Source organism: Athene noctua, chromosome 2 (assembly GCF_965140245.1).
Source record: "Athene noctua chromosome 2, bAthNoc1.hap1.1, whole genome shotgun sequence".
Classification (NCBI taxonomy): Eukaryota; Metazoa; Chordata; class Aves; order Strigiformes; family Strigidae; genus Athene; species Athene noctua.
The window spans coordinates 42,130,881-42,150,526 of record NC_134038.1 but is presented as its reverse complement, the minus strand read 5'-3'; the positions used below and the strand labels follow the sequence as shown (position 1 = coordinate 42,150,526).

General features: G+C 38.7%; 1 protein-coding gene across 2 annotated transcripts in view; it reads left to right on the top strand.

The window, feature by feature from the left end:
- The window catches only part of FAM110B (family with sequence similarity 110 member B), a 114,643-nt gene that overhangs the window by 40,217 nt on the left and 54,780 nt on the right, over window positions 1-19,646 (top strand). The window contains exon 1 of one of the 2 annotated variants that reach the window (XM_074898933.1): window positions 13,518-13,651. The exons of the other annotated variant lie outside the window; for it this stretch is intronic. The gene's annotated coding sequence lies outside the window, so the exon portion shown is untranslated. Of the gene's footprint in view, window positions 1-13,517; window positions 13,652-19,646 lie in introns of those variants that run through there. 2 annotated transcript variants of the gene reach the window in all.

The window sequence follows — 19,646 nt, the reverse complement described above, 5'->3', positions numbered from 1 at the left end:
AAGTTGTCTTTTCCAGCACAGTTTGCCTGCATTGTATTGTGACCTTCAAACCTTAAGGTGTCCCACTCTACTAAGGGTCACCTTGTGGTCTTAGCCTTTGCCATCATGTAATGTTGAAGTTCTGACCTAGTAAAAGGAAGGAGATGAGCATTCATTAAGATAAAAAAGCAGTCAGGTCCCACATGTCAATAGTCCTTTCCAAACCAAGGTGGTGAAGAAAATGGGGAAGGGAAGGAAGATCTTTGAGCACGTAGGTGAGTGTCCTGGGATCAGAGTCAATGTTTTGTATGGCTGCCAGCTGGAGAAGAGAGCTGCATTCACACTGGAGTACAGTGTTCAGTGAAGTACTCATTGTTGTGACCCTTGTGGTCCCTGCCTGGTGCTGTCCCTTGTCTCCCAGGAGGCTCTGCACACTCACTGCTGGAAGCCATGTGATTATGTAAAGGAGTTTTGTGGCTTTTACATTGTCTCATGTCAACCTGAATTTCTACAGTTTCTCTGGAGGAGATGACTTGAGGGGCAGCGGTATGTGGATTTTCTCTACTTTTTCTCCTGATTGCTTTTTATAGTTAAACTCCTAAAAAAATCCAAACAAATAGAACAACAACTAACAGTTTGGTAAGCTCCCAGCTGCTAGTCAACATTGATACGTAGAAATGATGCAGGTTGAGTTGCAAGCTTTGTTCTTTTAGAAGCTTTTCTTTCAGCTGAGACAAATGTAAAGTTTACTCTCCTAGATGATGCACAGATCTTCTACCCCTACCCCTTAATAGCTAAACAAACTAGGTGCTCCTGCTGTTTCTTTAGTAGATCCGTTTTCAGAGACGATGAAATTTTCAGCTACAGTAATTGCAAAAAGTACCCTTTCAAAATACTAGGTATGTGATTTTATAACTTCCCTGAAAGAGCCATAAAACCCAACAACAAACAAATTCTGGACTTTGTAAAATTTTTGAGAGACAAGTTTATGAAGAAGAATATTCTAAAAACATGCAATATAGGACAGAGATTGTTTTCTTTCTTCTGTTCACATTGTATCTTCTCTCTATTCTAAAATAATTTAACTCCTGTGGTGAATCTAATTTTTGTTTAACACAAAGGTTTTTAGGACCCTGAGTGGGAAAGTTTACAGAATTAAAGCATTAGGTGGAATAACCCTCTTGTTGAATCTACCAGATATGATTGCATAAGGGACTTGAAGTATGAAATGGGGTCAGTACGTCACATTAATCAATTGATTGCTAATCTTGAGCATTAAATGCCTGCTGTGGATTTTTCACTTAACCCTGGTTAGTGCTGAGCGGTAGCATCATGAGGGATTGAGCTATTTAGAATGCAGAGGCTGTATGTTTTCTGCACTGAAAAGAGTTCTTCATGGAGGGAAGCAGCTCTCTTTACATGCAACGTGGTGAACCTTAAGTGGACTTCCAGTGGAGGACTTAAGTCCTCCTGAAAGTTTACCACTCTGGTTTCTAGTTCTGGGGCTGTCTCCCAGTTCACCAGAAGTTGCATCATTGCACCAAATGTAGCTTTTCAAGATAGCCCTTATCCTTCCATAAGGGTAGCTAATGTCGTGGTGGTTATCGCGGTAGATGATCCAGAATTACCTGTTATGCAGTAACATTAAATGTTTCCACTCAGGTCTGTTTCTTAAGGTTTCTCATAGTATGTGTTGAATGAAAAGAATTCCTATTTATTTTTTTCCCAAGGAACTAATACAAGGCTCTATGATTTGCTGAAGTCTGAAAAGTACAAGGAATAACAAATAATTTTTCAGTGGATTCATTTGTAGCTGATACTGTTTTTTTCACCATTGTCCCTGAGTCCTCCTGTGACACCATGGCATGAGAAGAGCTTGCTACCCTCAACAATTAAGAAGCTTCTTATTAAGTCAATATAAGAACCCTATTATTAAGTATAAATACTTATGCTAGGTAAATGCACAGTGTGAAACCTAGGTCAGCCTTCCTTGATTCGTACCTGCCAACACCTTTAAAATAGTTTTCTGGTTTATAAGGTATGAAAGAGACATATTCATGCACAGATGTGTTTAATACTGTTAAAAAAAAAAAATCAGTTTGTCTATTATTGCTGCTGCCTGTTGCAGTCACAATTTGTAACTTGTATTGGGTTAATGGCTGTAAACTTCGGGGGAATGAAGTATTTTCTCATGTGTCGTATAAGCAGTATTTGATCCAGAAGCTCTCAGTGGTTGACTGCTTAAGTAAAGCAAGACTAAGATACATGGCCTCAGCCAGAAATTAGTCAGTTATTTCAGTGTGATTTAAGTTATCTACGTCCAGAATTGCTTGGCATTAAAATGTAATCATTCCAGCATCCAAGCTTGATACACTTGCATCAATTCTAAATGAAGTTTTCTGTTACCTGTGGATTTTTCCAGTAGGGTTTTGTCTTTTGTAGAGATTTCTATTTGTCATCTGTCTTCTCTTTCTGTGTTCTACTAATAAGAACAGGTTTGAAGAAATGAATAAACCTAAATGAATACACCACACTTACTTTGTGGCTGTTTTGAGTTATATCTTGATAACTGATTTCTACAAGAACATGTTCTTTTGCAATGCTCATTCACTTGAGTTTTCACTGTGATAGGCAGCCTGTAATAAAAATGTTGACTCACCTGAATGATACCTGGGGTTTTTTTGTAAGTCAGATTGCAAGATAATTTTAAATTACAAGTATTAGATCACATTTTCTTGAACTATTGCTTATGATTATGCCAAGCTGATGCACTCACCTATTTTAGTCTCAGTCAATGTTCTAAATTTCAGTGTCAAGGCAAGCAGAGTCCTGAATGATGATAGCTTCATATCTTGTTAGCTTAATACTTTCAGCTTTTCAAATTAGTGGTACTCCTTGTGTTAAAGAACTTTGTATAAAGAACAAAATGGATTCATCTTGTAACATAAAATACAGGTAATCTTTGGGAGGAGGGGAGAAAAAAGGACCTGTGAGATGTAGCCTGGATATGCACATAGAGTAGTCTTCCATTCTTTTATAGATTATGTGCCAGCAGCCTTTAATTTTCAAATGCTTTAATTCTGGTGCAAGTACTCAAATGACTCACCAGTTATCTAAAGCATCAGGTAACTATACCTATATTTAGCTTTGTTCTAGCTTCTTATCGTTGTTTCTATCTTAATTTTCTCAGTTGTAAGCTACAGTGAGTTTCATTAATGTTTAGAAAAACAAAAACCCAAAACAGCGTGGGAAGTGTTCTCACCAGTACAGCCTTTGCAAGACTCTTTACAGGCTCTTTCTTCTGATGGTCAGGGCATGTGGAGAATAAGTCCTCTATCTTCTTTCACAGTACCTTCAAACACAAAAAGCTTAACCACACTTGTCAACAGGCTACACTTTTCGGTTGGAGGTGATACCATTTTTAAGAAAAGCTGTCTTCTCTCTGCTACTTGCTGTGGGGTCTGCCCTGGTAGGGACATTGCTGATAGCAACAGTCTCCAGTGGTGCCTTCGTTTTGGTGGGTGGTCTTTGCCAAGGTATGACCCTGGCCTTGACTGCTTTTCTCTTCCACTGAGGAAATGCTGCATCCAACAGACTGCAGTATTTAACAATGGGTTGGGGTGTCTGCTATTTTTAGCTGACTAGATCAAAATGTTGAATTGCAGGGGGTCAGACAAGAAGTCAATACTGTTTTTCCATCTGACTACCTTGAAAACTATGTAAATATAATCTATCTGAGAAAAAGTTATGTCTGCACTGCAAGAAATACAGTTGTCAGGTATGAGCTGCTGCTTGTGTTGCTGCTGGGAAGGATCTTGCCTGGATAATTTTGTTTTTAAAGTAGTTACAGGTAAGTCCCCCTGAGATTTGTAGTAGAGAGATGCAAATAGTGTATACAACAATGACAATTTTACTTTTTTCATCACAAGTTTGTAGATCTGCCTCTGGCAGGCTTTGAAAGTTCATGAGGTAAGCGAAGATGTATTGCCACCTGTAATGCATCCTTTGTCTTCTGGAGTTCTCTGCCTATTAATACCTGCTAGGTGTACATTTTGATGCCCCTTTCTTTTGGACACACTTTTTAAATTTCCTTTTGGTTTTGTTCTTTTGTGTTTTGTTTTGGTTGGGTTTTTTTTTTGTTTTGTTTTGTTTTGACATAGTGAACTTCTCAAGTACAGGCATGCATCTCTTTCGTCACCAGCAGCTTCTACGAATTTTAGGCTTTATTTCTTATCTCCAGATATCTCACATATCCCCAGTTAGTTTGGTTTGGTACTTTTTCCTCTTGTATTTTTATTTATTTGAGGAAGTTACCTGTAAGTTCTGCCAAACATTAACTAAGACTTCAGCTGCAAGAAAGCTAGAGGGTTGTCATGGCTTGGGAGACATGAGATATTCTAATATATGATATAATTGAGAAGACTTTAAGGAGTCTGGTTTTACTCCAAATCCTTTCTTTCACTAGTTTTTGTGAGTTGAAAAATATGTATACAGAGACCTAAAAATATTTTATGACTACTGCAAATTGTCAAAGATAATTTTCAGGCTTTTCCTTTATGCACTCTCAGATCTGTAAAAGTCAATTTAAATCCCAAATTCTTAATGACTACGGACTTCTGAACATAGTTAATTCTTTATCCTAACTTATAAAGTAGAATTTAAAAAAAGAAATCGTAGATCTAATTTGGTTAGGTTTTGGTCTCATTTTATTGACGAGATGAAAAATAATAATAATAGAAGCAACTGTTTCCTGATGTAGTATACTAGTTTACCACAAGAGATTATTATATTCCAAGTACCGAAAGAGAAAACAAACCTTCTAAATTCTTCACAATGTCAATATTTCAAAGCTGTTTTGATTTGTTTTTAATGAAACGGAAATGGAATTATATAAATGAGGTAGTTGTCAGTACTAAGGATAGCTTGAATACTTTAAGTGGGATAAATTATTAGATTTTGCAAGTTAGCCATGTACACAGTGTAGTTTGTGCTGAACTTCACAATGTGAAAACAGTACTCTGTACAGAGGTATTTCCATTGCTACTCCTCGGCCCTTCGAATATGAGTATTTATTATAGTGGATGGGATATGGTGGGATTGCATGTGGCAGTCTGAGCATAGAAATTATGATGGTTTTAAAGTTACACAGTGTTTTTCATAGTTATGTGGCTTCTGTTATAAAATACGAATAATACATACAGTGAAATCAGTGTTAAACAGTTATGCAACTTTGAAACTTGCTCATGTTTCCCTTCTCTCGCAGCCCTTTTACTGTGGTTATGCTGCCTATGTTTTGACTACAGACTGCTGGAATTTGCTTTGAAAACATCAGTGTCTGTTTTATTTACCAGTTAGCTTTGGAGAAGCTTTTTCTTTAGATCCTGATTAAGACAGAAATTTGGGGAGCAAGGAGAGAATTTCTTGTTCAGATCACTAAAGACTACATTTTTGTAGAATGTGCAGGAGATAGGTGTTTGAGACAGACTGAAAGCTCAGGTTCTGACCACTTAATGTTGAGTGCTCGCCTTTTGACCTTATTGTCCCATGTTTGTAACTAATTTCTATGGGGACAAAAAAGGATTATTGTTATGCTCTTAAGGTTATGTTGTTATGGTATTACTGATTTTTCTCTTTCCACCTCTGACATGTTTAGACTTTAAGACTCACCACTGAGACATCGCCTGCTTGATGTAGTGGAAAACCAATGATCTCAAAAATGTGCTGTCCTTCACAGGGTATTGTATTAGAAAAGATGAGGCATACTTGCTGCATATTTGTGCTCACAAAATGTATTTGAATTCACAGTGAAGACTAGGTTCAGACCTATAACCATTAGCCTGCTTTATTCCTAATCTTATGTTGATGCAAATTCTTGCCAAAATAATAAATGCCCACTAAAATGACATGTATGTCAGTAGTGTTACGTTACAGGGACAAAGGTTGTTAAGTACTTGCATTTTGTTTAGTGTAAAACTGAAGACCCTGATGCTTGTGCTGTTCTTTAAGCTCTGGGGAATTTGTAGCTGGGACAAAAGCATAAAAGGCTCCATCTGATTTGGGATTGATCCTCTTGAGCAGTCAGCACTTCATGAGAATGACCACCTGAAGAAATTCTGGTTATTGACAGCAGTAGTATTATAAACAGTGACTTGTGTGAGGCTACTATGCCATGCAGATATGTGCTGTTGAGAAACTGGGCAACATTTTTTGTCCCCAGACCTGGGAATGGAAGGTGAAGAAAATGCCTGCTGTTTTGCCCGGGAAAGGTTTGAGAAGGCAGACCAGTAAGTAATTTGTCCCCAGGATGTGAGAGTTCCCCTGGTGCATGTTGCCTATCTTCTTCAGAGCACTCCCTAGCTCCCATGCTGGTTTTGGTAGGATCAACACTCTCCCCCTCACCTTAGTTGGAGCAATATGCAGGGAGGGGAGTATTTGCTCAAATGGTCAGAAAAGGAGTGGGAGGCTAGGCTTGAGGGGTAGACACTCATCTGTCCCCACTTATACTGATTTTTCATACCCCTAATTATGTGACTTGCGTGCTCATGTTGCATTAGAGGATTGGATAAAAGCTACAAGCAGTTCTGGAAGAAGGGTTTGGGATCTTGTCACCCCGCAAACTTTAACTGCTAGGTCTACAAGCTGCTTGATATATAAGTTGTGCTCTTCAGGAGCATTATATGGAATGAGAGTCCTGAAGACTCTGATAAAAGGGCTTTTGGCTTGTGCTATTAAATAATTAAGCCTTTCTTCCTGGAGAGGTTTTTCGCCTGTGCCAGCAAAATGCTTCTGGTTTCTTGTAAGAAGACCATGAGACTGGGTTCAGGTATGGCGAGTCACAGTTGCTGGTTTTATATGGACCCAATTTCTAGTCATTAAATTAACAATCTTTCTAAGATTAAAATCTAAATTTATTTTATATTTGGCTAAAAAGGCTTGAAGTTTAGTAGGCTGTCTTGAAACTTGTTAGCCTTGAAATGATAACCAAAACCATTGCATTCAAAGCTAGTTTTCTTCTTGGATTAATTGTGCTGAATATCTTCAACTCTTGTGTAAAGTAATAAGATCTGAGAGTTGCTCTGAAACTCTGAATTATGGGTGTGGACTGGAGACTTGAAGTCTCGAAGGTTTGTAGTCTCTGAGCTCTCAGCAAACTGGCTGGCAGTGGGGCAGGTTTTGAGGGAGTGCCTGTATGCATTAGCATCTGCAAGGAACCACTTCATTTTCCAGCAGTCGCACCTTGACTTGCTTTCCAGTTGCATCTTGCAGCTCAACATAAATACCTTCTCTCATAGATGTAAGAGAGTGAAAAACAGTCTTTGAAGAATAAAAATACCAATGGGCTTTAGATAGCTTGATGGGTTTTCATTGTCATCACACAAGATCAAAGAGCCTCTGAGCTGTGCTTTCTACTCAGAATTGGAAATAGTATTCTTAATTATAGAAGTGAGGAAGTCTGATGGAGTTTTTCCTTCAAAGTGAGGAATGTTACACTTCATCCTTCAGCTTTTTTTGCTCTTTGCAGCATAACATTTTTGAAAAATTACACCTGTCCTCTAATGGAAGATTTGCATTTAAAGTTTTTCCAGGCCAATATCTAGATATCTCAGATATACCCAGCGTCATATTGTGTCACCCATTGCAGTAAGGTAATCATAGTGAAAATGATACTAAATGGAGAAGAAAGTGCCAGCAGTGGTGATGAACATTAATTATGTGGAAGTACTGGAAGACTATATTGCAAGCTCTTTTTTTCTCCTTTTCCACTGTGCAAAATCTGTACCTGTCTGTCAGCTTTCTGGCTTAAGTGATGCTCTCAAGTTCCCTATTTTCTACCACAGCAAGTACTAAAAACGTATTTCCACTTATGCAGTCCTTTTGTGGCTTGTTCCAATGTAGTTTTAACCTCCCATGTCCTTGTGAGCTATTGAATTTTTGCATTATATCTTGTGTTAGGACTTCACATCTTACATCAGTCATATTTCATCTTTTTACTGCTCTCTCTTTTTAAATCTGTTTGTTACAGTCTACTAATGTGTCTTTCTTACTTGGCTGTTGGGAAGCAGAGGCAGAGGCTGCTTTTTCTACAACATATTTTACATTCTTTAGCTCACTAGGGTCATGATCATTAGTTTTATGTGAGTCAGGCATGCACTATATGGTGTCTATGGTCTGGGTGTCCTTTAATATTTCTTATGCTTACTGTGTTACTGATAAGCAGTGTGGTCCCTTGGTTCACCAAGTTGGTGATGTGGCCATCTAGCTGGTCAGCCAGAGATCATGAAGTGGTGGCTAGGAGGCACACGTGTTTTGGTCTTGCTAAGATCTCAGTTATGCTGACAGGTGTGTTGCCTTCTGAAATGTGCAGTTCATACTGCATCTGTGCTGCTAGTTATGAAGAAAGGTAGTGGAGGCAAAAATATGTATGGTGGAAAGACAAGAGGGCATGAAGGATATTTGTATAGTTTGAGGTGATTGCTGAAGTATGGTATAGAGGTGCAAGAAAACACTGCACTGAAGGGAAAATGGAAAGAACTTGAGAAATGGAAGGACAATATTGTGGTGGAGATGTGTTGGAGTGGTATGTGATGGGAAGTATATTTCAAGGTGATGTGAAGTCTTGAAAATGATGAATCATTGGAATTTGGCATTTCTGTGTTCTTGAGGATACCAACAGAATAATACTGTGTTCTTCCATATCTGGTTGTATTGCCAAAGTCGAAGTGCTCAGCACAATAAACCTGCTGCAGGCTTCACTTCAGAGCCTTCTTTATTGCATCTGACAATGGTAGCATGAAACACACCTCACTGACAGCTTAACTACTCCTCTCCTGGTTCTCCAAGGTGGCAGTGATGGACTGGTGTCTTCATTTCAGTCCGTTAGGTCTTCAGTGAAGATACTGCCAACAGGTAGATCTGTGGAGACAAGGGATAGTAATGTCTTTTGGAATGTGGGTGTGTATGATCTTTTTTGGTTTTTATGGTTCTGAGAAAACAATGAATATGAATGCTATAAAAAGTAGGAATCAATCTTAGTGCTGTCTTGCAGAGATTCTCCAGTTTTAATATTGAGACATCTCTTGTCTGTTGTAAAGCATCCAGAGGAGTGCTGTCTGGAACATTTAGTGATGTTAATTAGCATATTTTAAAAGAAAGCCCTGAAGTTGCAGGTTAGCTAACTTCAAAACATGATAGATAGCATTGTCATATATACACATGTACAGGTAACTGCTGTCTTGCCAACTGAAATCGGGATCAATCCAAGAAATGTCCCTGTGCTCCATAAAATAAACCTGTTTTTCCATGCTGAGTGCCAACCTTGAAGCCTGTCATTTGTGACTTCCTGAGAAAAATTTATAATGGTAGACACCAGGCTTGTGTTTTTATTTTCCTTCACAAATGATGGTGGGTCATGTGGTAAGTTTGCCACCAGTTTACAGACTTTCCAGTCTCCACCAAGTACTTGCTAGGAGAGGAAAAAGCCCAACAAATAACTTACGAAATGAAAAGGTAGTTTTCAAAAGACAAAATAACACTAGATAACTTTCTTTGGGAAGGAAAATTGAAATGTAGAAAAAATTGTGAAAGAGAAAATTGTCCTGTCATCTTTTAATCTGTGTAAATGTAAAAAGTACCATACAAAAATATTAGGATTTTGTTGTTATGTATACATAACCATGGTATGGTTTAGCTTACTTCTAAAAGTCTAATGAATGCATCAAGCCAAGTAAAATATTCATTAGAGTAATTGGTTCTGTTCAAGCTCTCAATGCTACAGCTTGGAAATACATGCACTGTTGCCTTTAGAAATGCAGCATTGATTCACCAGCCTTTTTGCTCAACTCATTTTCATTCCATATGTTTACTATACTTTGCAAAATCTAATTAAATGAGGTAGTGGTTTCCAAGGAATATTTGATATATTTTTAAGTCAAAGGATAAGTGGCATCCAGAGTGAAACCTGTTAGTTGCAAGACACATCAGGAAATTTTTATTTTCAATACTTTTGTATTGAAATAACTGGATATATCAGTACTTATACAAGTGATCATAACATAGTAAAAAGCTATTTGTTCCTAAAAAAGTAATCTGTCTGTTAATTCATTTAGATAAGCCTAAATGAAGTGTAAAATTCATTAATGTGCTAGCTAGGCAGTTTTCACTGTTTCAGTGTCATATGATGAATTCATTGTTCCCCCATAGGTTTTCCTCTCTCCTCCCCTCTGTGATGGACATCTGCCTCAGACCATATGGTTTTGGAAATTTTTTTCAAAACTGCTCTGTCAAAGAACAGGCCTAGAGAGAACCTAACTTTCTTTGAATTTCTAAAAATATTGCAGAGATCTTCTGCTTCCATGCCGAGGAGCAGGAACTTGAAGCTTAGCACAGGCATATAACTTGTGCCAAGGACAGGCTTTTGCTTTCTTTGAAAGTCTGCCGAATATTGGCCAACTCACCTTTCACAATTTGTTCACTTCCAACAGAGACTTGCCAGAGCTGAGGAGTATCTTATGACTGTGTCCTCGTGAAACCTCTCTTGGCCTCTCTTGCTGCCACGCCTGTACGAGGCTGTATCCTGTCACAGATCTGGTGCATGGTTCAGGTGCTTGTGTGTGATCACCATGGGAGGTGGGGCAGGATAGTGGAGCTCCTCATTGTTCTTAGCTGGAGTTTTATCCACTTGCCTTTTACAAACATGGACCGTTACGAATCACCTTTCCAAGTGTCAGACCTGCAGTGCTGTTCCACCTGCCTTCGTGTCCAGTGCATCATCACAATGGTTAGATGTGACTGTTAAAATTGAGACAGACTTTGGGACTCTTCTGGCTGGTCTGTTAAGCTAAGCACAGAGGTTTAGTGAATGTTAGTTGTCTTGCAGAGACAAGTAGGTGTTTCTTGAAAGAGGTTAAGTAAATGTTGATTGTGTTGCAGACACAAGTGGGTGTCTCTTGAAATTCAAATTTGCAGCTGTTGATGGGTCACCCAACTACAGCTGCTACCATGATGCTTTAAAAAAGAAAGCAACTCCTAGAATAAACACCCTGCTGCAATGCTATGTTGAGAGCACGCTGCCAGGGCAGCCTTGCTGGGGATATGGGCTGTATTTGCCCTCGGAGCCAGCAGCTGTGTGGGGAGGAAGCAGGAGGCTGGCTGCTGTGTAGCGATGCTGGACCCCCACAGGAGGGAGCAGCAAGGGTTTGGGGAGCTGCTGGGCAGAGATGGCTATGTGTAGGCTTAGCAGATTGTATGGGAGGGAGCCAAAACAAAGACTTCCGTGGCAGCTGAAGCCTGTCTAATACCTATTTAAGGATTCTTGGTCATTTTGTCACCTGTCATAGGTGCCTTAGTGGTCTGTGAATGTGGATTAGATTAAAAGAATGATTTAAGTCTCTTTGATTTTCTGTATTTTGTTCATGTGTGTTTTTTCCTTTGCTTATCATTCCCAATAGCTGGATCAGAGGACAAGGATCAAGACTATTGGCCTTGTTCCCCTGTTGCTACCTTTGGCAAAATGTCGTTAGCAAAATCATTGCAGAGCTGGTCATCTGAATTATGCCCTTCTTTGCATGTCTCTTGAACTCTTTTTAAAATAAGTTTTTAATGGTTCTGTAACTGTAACTCCTTTATTCGTTCAATACATAGTTTTCTGTCTTCAAGCAGTACTGCTGAGAAACTTGGAATATTCTACAGTATTTTAAAGAAGCACAGTTTATGAAAATTGATGAGCTACTTAAATGATGTAATCTGAAAAGGAAGACTTAATAAAACAGCCTCCTTCATTTATTGCAACACAAAACTTAATGTTGACTGAATGTTGAATCAAGGAGCCAAATGTCAGTCTTCCTGCATTTCATTTTTATTTCTAGCCGTACATAGCTTTAAGAATATTTTTCTTACAGAGATGAAGTCCACTTCTAGTGCAGAGCAACTCTTTATGAGCAATTTTCAGTGGCAGATTAAGAAAGCTGTGACACAGCTATTTACATATTGTCAAAAAATATGGTCTTATGCTGTTACCACATGGAAGTCTTGTTCCATTAGGAACATTTTATGTAGTAGCAAATATAAATTTTGTACTAAAGTAAGTATGATAGATAAAAATGTTTCTAAACGACCTTTAATATCATGCACTTGGGCTGTGCCTGATACTGTATGGTGCTGTAAAGAATTAGAAAAGCTGCTGGTGTGGGCACATAGGAACTCATTATTGCAGTAGTGTTCAGAATCTTGTAAGTGTAATATTTATGGATATGTTTTATGTGTAACTTAGTGGAACATCTTAAAAATGCGTTGTAAAGTTTGTATGTACGTAATGCTGTAGCATTATGATAGTTTGGCAATATCAATCATGAAAAAAGTACTGTATCTCATGAGATGCATCTGGCATGCTTCTGAGAAACAGGCTGTGTACTTCCCACTTGCCACTGACATTTGAAAACCTTTGGTCAGTGTAAAGCTTAAGTGCTTATATGAACCATGTAGGAACAGGGAACTTCAGAAGATTGTTTTCAAATTTGTGCTAATCAGAGCGAAGATTAATTGAAAGGTAACATCAAGGAAGACTAAACTACATGTCTTTTGTCATGATTACTTACCTAGTATTGTACAAGCTCTTTCAAATACACAGTGTTCTCTTAGATCGTAACTTTCATTAGTTTGGGGACTTGCATATTTATAAGATGCGTGTAAGGCTTACTTGAGTTAGTTCCCCATACTTCTAAGGAGTATTTGGTCACAGTAAGTACTTTCCAAATGAATTCAGTCGTTTTGCATAGTGGCAAAAATTTCCTTGGCATTTCCACCATAGCATTATGAAAATTTAGGACATTATGTGCCAGTGCACACAGAAGCCCTCAGGTCATCTGAGTATCTGCCCACATGTAAACGTAAAGGACAGAGCGAGTCCTGTTGACTTCTGTAGGGCTACTGTGTGCTGCCTCGCTGATCTGAGGTCTACACTGTATATTGTGAAGTACTGTACATAAACTGATCTGAGATCTACTGTGTATATGACACTGGTAATGTGTACATTTGAAACAAGAATTCCTGCTGGCAGAATAAACTGTGGCATTTTATTGTCTCCTAATAGACATAGCAAACTGCAAGCGGTCAGCTTCTGAAAGAGCGCTCCTAAATAGATCCTTTTTTTTTTTTTTTTTTCCAGAGCTGGAGACAAAGCCTCTCATAGGCGAAAACCAAGTGCGTGCACACACACACACACATACACACACACACAAAACCCACAAAGAGGAATTTTATCTTTATGCACCCAGACAAATAACAGTCCCAAATGTTGATGCTTTTGGCTAAAAGGTGTAATCTGCTCGGCTCTCATTTCTTGCGTGCGGTGCCTCAGCAGCCCTGTGCTATGGCAAACGGTTATAATTAGATTACCAGCCTGCTAAGCAGCGGTGACAGTCCGCGAGCCTCAGCGAGCATGTGCTGGATTCTGCATGTGCCTCGCGCTTATTGGCAGGCGAGGTTGCTGCCTGCCGGTTTGATAGGCTTCCCCAGTAATCTTTATGCTGCATTACAGACATAGATACAGAGGTACTGTGTGCATGCAACGGGAGAGGTGCTCAGCTTGTAGCGTAAAAGAAAACCCACAGATGAAAGGCACTGGCCTTTGTTGCAAAACAACAGTACTTAAGGACGGCTAGCTGGAAACGGAGAGGTCAGTGAAGGAGTTTTACGTGGTGGTAATTACTTTCAGGTCTTTATCTCTCCAGTAAAACTGTCATGCATGAAATGGATACTGTTAATCATGTCATCTGTTTAATTCGATATTGCTTTCATTAATATTTTCTGTACTCTGGTGGGAGAGTCATCAGATTACAAAACATATTATTAGAGTGGATTTTGTTCAAAAATACGGTGTATTTATATAGGAATGTTGCTTTCATTTGAAATTTTGAGCCTGTGCATATAAGTGATTTTACTGGTTGCCTTTTGTTATGCTAATGGAAATATTTCTTTTATTGGGATGTTTTCTGCAGAGCAATTGAATTAGAGCATTTGCAACTACTGGCATATGAAGATAAATCTCCATAAATAGTGATTAGTTTAAAGAATAATTATGTGAAGTGTTCTTTAATTAGATCATGGCAATAACTGTCTTGATGGTTCTCTTGCAACAAGATAGAGGGTCGAAGAGTAATATGCTATTGTTCTTTCAACAAAGATGCTGGAGCCTTCATGTTTGGGTGGATTCTTTGTTTCATCCACTGGGTTTTATTTTAAGTGGCTTTCAAAATGAAACTAAAGCCACCCTGCCTAGTAGATTGCAGTATATCCTTTGCTTGCACATACATGTATTATATATATATTCCTACATATCTGTATTGTTCTCAAAGGCTGAATTTTGGCCCAAAGCCTCGTTTATTGTCAGAACTGCCTTCAGCAGTAGAATGAAACAAGATATACATGCCAATCTTTTAATCTGAGACTATTATAGTATTTATCATAGCGTCATACTCAGTTCTTTTCATTCTTGACCTATGCATCAATTGATCACAACTTTTCCTATAAAATCATGCATATTTTATGAGCACATTTAACAGTGAAAGCTGTTCAGACAGAAGGAAGCAAACATGAAGTATAAAAAAAAAAAGTCTTTCAATGTAGTCATGCCTCATTTTATGACTTCTGAATATTGAGGCTGACTGTTGAGACTTCAAAGTTAATGCCCTTGTCTGTGTCAGACTCCAGAGCCCACATGAACTTGTATATTAAGTCACCAGTCATCTGGCTGGCTGATTGCCACCATGCGTCTGAGGTACGAGTAGATTGTCTCAGCCAGGATCAGAAAGGTGTTAGGAACAAGAGCTGTTTTGGTATTAGCCTTCACTCTTCCCTCCACACCTATCCATGAAGATGTTTTTCCTACTATAGAAACCAAAGGAAAATTTAAGTTGTTCACTCTTAAACTGTGTGATATGAAACTGTGTTACCTGTGGAGTAGATAACCTTAAAAAGTGGGCATTTATTCAACTGCTAACTTTATGTGGCTGTGATGCAACAGATACGCAAGCTTTATTATTTGTGATAGTGTATTCAAAAGGAAAAGTATTTGGGAGGTTTAATCAAAGCTCGCACCAGGTTTTAAATTTTTTTTTGTGTTAATTAAAATAGTTACCTTGGTGTCTACATTCACCTGAGGTTTTTTCCAAAGCTGTTTTCTTCAGTACAGACTTGGAAAATGGCATTTTTTGCATAGTAACAGTTAAAACCTGGACAGGGAGGGTTCAGGATGTGAAGGCATGTTGTTCTTGGGCTGTTTCATATTCCTTCGATGCTCCAAATCACCAACCAAAAGTGTCTTACAGAGGTTTTAAGGTCATCTTTTTTTTTTTTGCCTTTTTTGATAGGGGCTTACCCAAAGTGAGCCTACATCTTTGACATCTGCAACAGCATCCCATGAAGGAGTAAATAAAGGCGATGTTAGTAATAAAGAAACGTAAATAGTAATATTGCCATCTGAACTATATATTTACTATATCTAGGCAGCTTATTTTCAAGAGGCTGATATTTTCTGTTTCATGTATTGAGCTATCATTATTTGTAAGTAACATAAACCACAACTGGAAAAATGCTGTAAAAGTTAGCATTTTTTTTTGTAATGGATAGAGGTAATGCCACCACCCACTGGAACTGAAATGCTGCACCAGCAGCTATTTAGGTGCGGACATCTCTACCTCCAAAAAAAGCTGTGGTGATCTATGCAAGCAGCACCAGCAAAAATGACAGTTGTGAAACTAGAACTGGTGACATTGTAATTTAAACTTGCGAGGCATTAACAACCTCATTTTTCTTCTGGGTGAAGAAAGAAATCAAATTGAAGCAACAGTTTGTGTGGATTACTCTCTGAAAAAAAAGTCATCTTTTTTGCTATACACATATTTTAACTGTAAACAGTATTGCTACAGGAAATGCAGCACCCTAGATTATTGTCAATGAGATTTTTAGATTCAAGTTTTGCCAGTGAGTTTCTTAATGTAAAAGTTTTTAGTTACTTTTTGTTAGGAGATGCATTCATAGCATGTTTGCTGTGCCCCTGTGTGAACTGTTTTTATTTCTGATACGTTGCCCTGTAGATAAATCTCCCAAGTAATTTAAGCAAAAGGAAAACTTTTCTTTCCAACCAGGAATGGAGTGTGTCTGTGTATATACAGTAAAGGCACAAAAGTATGTTAAAAAAAATCAAGGCTTCAAGTGTTTCATATATATATGCATATCTATATGTATCTGGGGAAGAATCACTTATACAGTCTAACACTAATATATGTTTAGAAATTAATATGTTGTTAACACTTTCAGTGTCATACCAGTACACTCATTATAATCCAATAGAAATATAAATACTCCTTGAAGAGTAATGTTTTCAGAAACACGAGCTTTGGCTGCTAGCTGGAGACGGATATATGCAGTAAACTGAGTGCCTGTAATAAACAGTGCTACACTAGCTCTGGTTTATTAAGATATTATGTCTATTTACTGCTATGTGTGTGAGTTTTACATTACTTAAAACCATACCAAGTCTGGAGGGGAAAGATGATACTTAAGGTTAATACTTTTTTTTTTTTTTGTAGTCATTTAGCAATGAAAGAGATAGTCCTGAAAAACAAGACATAGGGATTTAAAGTATTACCGCAGTGTTTATTTTGCAGGATTTGTACTTGTATGCCTTACAGTTTTTAAGTCGAGTAGTGGTAAATGATATATGTGTAAAGGTTTACATTAGAATGAGAAAAGTGACTTTGTGCCCTAAAGCTCCTTTTTCCTCTGTTTTTGGAACCAACTCCAATTACTGTTTTGCTGATGAAATGTCTGTCTGTTTAAATGGTTGAGACATTCAATAACACAACTATAAATGCTTATTTTAACACTTTGAGAGTTTATGGGAAATCAATAGCCTGTTTTTTGTATTTTGTTGAGTGAAGGTCTCTTTATTCTTCAAATCTGAAAACTTTTGGGGTGGTGGGGAGGCACAGGATGAGCTCTCTCAGCAGAGATTGCAGGCTTGGCAAGCTGTACATTAAGTTGGGACGGCCTTACTGTTGTGACACTTCTCACACTGATGCAGCAGCACTAATGAACAGGATCAGAAACATGACCACATTCTCTATGTGCAGACAGCTGCTGCCCCAATTTGTGGTCATGGGTGCTCCCATCCGTGCCCAGGACCTGGGTGCAGGCAAGGGCCCTTGGTGGGGAAGGTCTGCCCTGTTCTGCTCTCCCCCTCCTCTCCCGCAGGGGTCTCACCCAGGCAGCACAAGTATTCTGGGGACTAACTATGTGGAGTTGGAAATTTAAACAGCAGATGAAATATGCCTAGCTCTAGGCATCTGCGTGTCAAACATTTGCAATGTTTAGAGGAAGGTCATGTTTTATAAAGCAGGGAATGGAAGCAGCAGTGTCTTTTCCTTGCAGTTCTTACAGCTGCAGTGGAATGGTGAATTGAAAAAAAGATTTTTTTTTTTTTACATTTAATCTCCTGTTATGATTAACTTTAATTGTTCTTAAATTTATTACCTGCAGTATTAAGTATGGCTTGGTAGATTTAATGTAGAATACAACGAGCAATCCTGGTTGCTATTGCCTGTGTAATCCTGGTAATGATTCTTGTCTCAATTTCATGTTGTCTTTCATGGATGTGCTTCAGCAACCTGTGGGCACAACTACTTGCTACAGCCTTTCTGTGAAGCACCTGAAGCTTCCAACGCAGATCCTCACTTTGTAAATATGGTGTTTTCAAACATGAATTGTCCTTTCCATTCTATAACGGACACTATTTGGTTTTATGCCCTGTCATACAGTTGTCTCATGCTTCAGTGTTATATTGGTTTATTAATTGAAATAGTATATTATTTATACTGCTGATGATTATATAGCCATCTGGGGTTTTTTTGGCTGCATATCTGTTGGGTCTTGTAGAATGATTTTACAGCATCCATTCATATCTTCCTAATATGAGTGCGTACTACAAAATCCCAATTAATGTCAAAGGAAGGATATTAAATTCTTGCCTCTCTTAAGGGAATTTAGCATTTTGGAAGGTGGTAGACTAGCCCAAAGATTAGGCTGTTCTGCTCCCCGATTAGGAAGACTGTAGAAACACATTCTGTAGCAAAGTTATGCAGTGCGTATTACAATTTGTATGGATTATTAGTCCGTTTGGAGAGAAATGTGAATATCCAGGTTTGCAGTGATATGCATGTTTTCACGAGTTTGGGAATATTTGGATCTTGCATCTGTTTAGTGTCCGTGGTTGTAATTGGTTCTTTTAAGATCTGGGTACTGGTACTGGTTTTGTAGGTAATGATACTGAAGGAGAGATGTTAGTTTGATAAGACATGTTGGCTTGTAATGCAAATGCATAGTATCATACAGCCCCTGTTCCAGAGAGTTTCCTGCCTATATAATCTAGGCAGAAAAAGGCAAGAAATGAAGGGAGAAACAGAGACAAAGATGAAGTATCTTTGATGTGACCACAGACTGTGGGCTTGCAAGGAAGGCTGAGCAGTTCATGCTTTAGGATCATAAACCATTACTGCAATTGTCTTTAAAAAGAGTGAAAAATATAAGGTCAGTATAACTATTCCTGTCAGTATAAGCACTTACAGTACAAACTTCCCAGGAGAAGGATGATTTCCTTCTGTCTCAGTGTCATAATTGACACTGGGTATTTTGGGCATTGCAGTCATCTGGAAATGAGTGTGCAACTTTGTCTTTCTACTGCGATACTACAACAGCAGTCTACTCAGAAGATGTATGAGGGACTTGATAAAATACATCCCTTCCATTACTGTTACATCAGCCCGACTGCAATCCATGGTCCTGTCCTGTCCATTCCCCCCATTTTCCTTTAGCATATTGTGGAGTGCAGAGATTGCTGTTTTGGCCCCCCCTCCCCAGGGCCTTGGTGATGCCTAGCAGAGGCAGTACAGTTGCTGATAGCTTTGTGTGGAAGGCATATAGCATGGTGGATGCAACAGAACAGGACCTCAAAATAGATGGTGTCATTGTCCTTCAGTGTTTTGGTGCCTCATCAACACAGTTCCCTTCTTGCCTTGCTGCCACCTCCTTTCTAAATTTGTCTGCCCCATTTTCCCATTCAAATCTCCTTCCCCCCCCCCACTTTCTCCAATCTGTGTGTCTCTGCCCTTCATTATCTATCTGCCATTTAGCCATGTGCTCTTTGACATCTTTGCAACCACCACTCTCTTTTGGGGGAGTGGACATCCAAAAATACTTTGTAGGAGGAGGTGCTCAGGGATGGCACACAGGTGAAGGAATTTAAGTTCCCTTACCAAAGATGCTTAATATTTCTTTTGTTATTATTTGTTTGTTGGAGGAAGATGTCCTTGGCTCCTGCTTGGAAAGCTCATTCTGACAAATGCAAATCTTACCCTTGACCTTTCCAAGTCTGACATAGCTGCTTTTTTTTCTCTCGGCCTGTTACCTCTTTAATGAAAGCAAGCATCTCTGTTCATCTTCCTGTCATCTCTATGTCAGGTCTTTCTGAAGTGATTAATGAGCTTTGCTGACCCCTTTCTGCAAAGAGGGCTCCTTTCTGTCATGCCTCCATGTAGGTACCCCATGCTAGCCATTTTCTGTAAGACTTAACCAGAGGAACTGCTTCTGCTCCTCCTCTTCATAGGTGTCTCAGG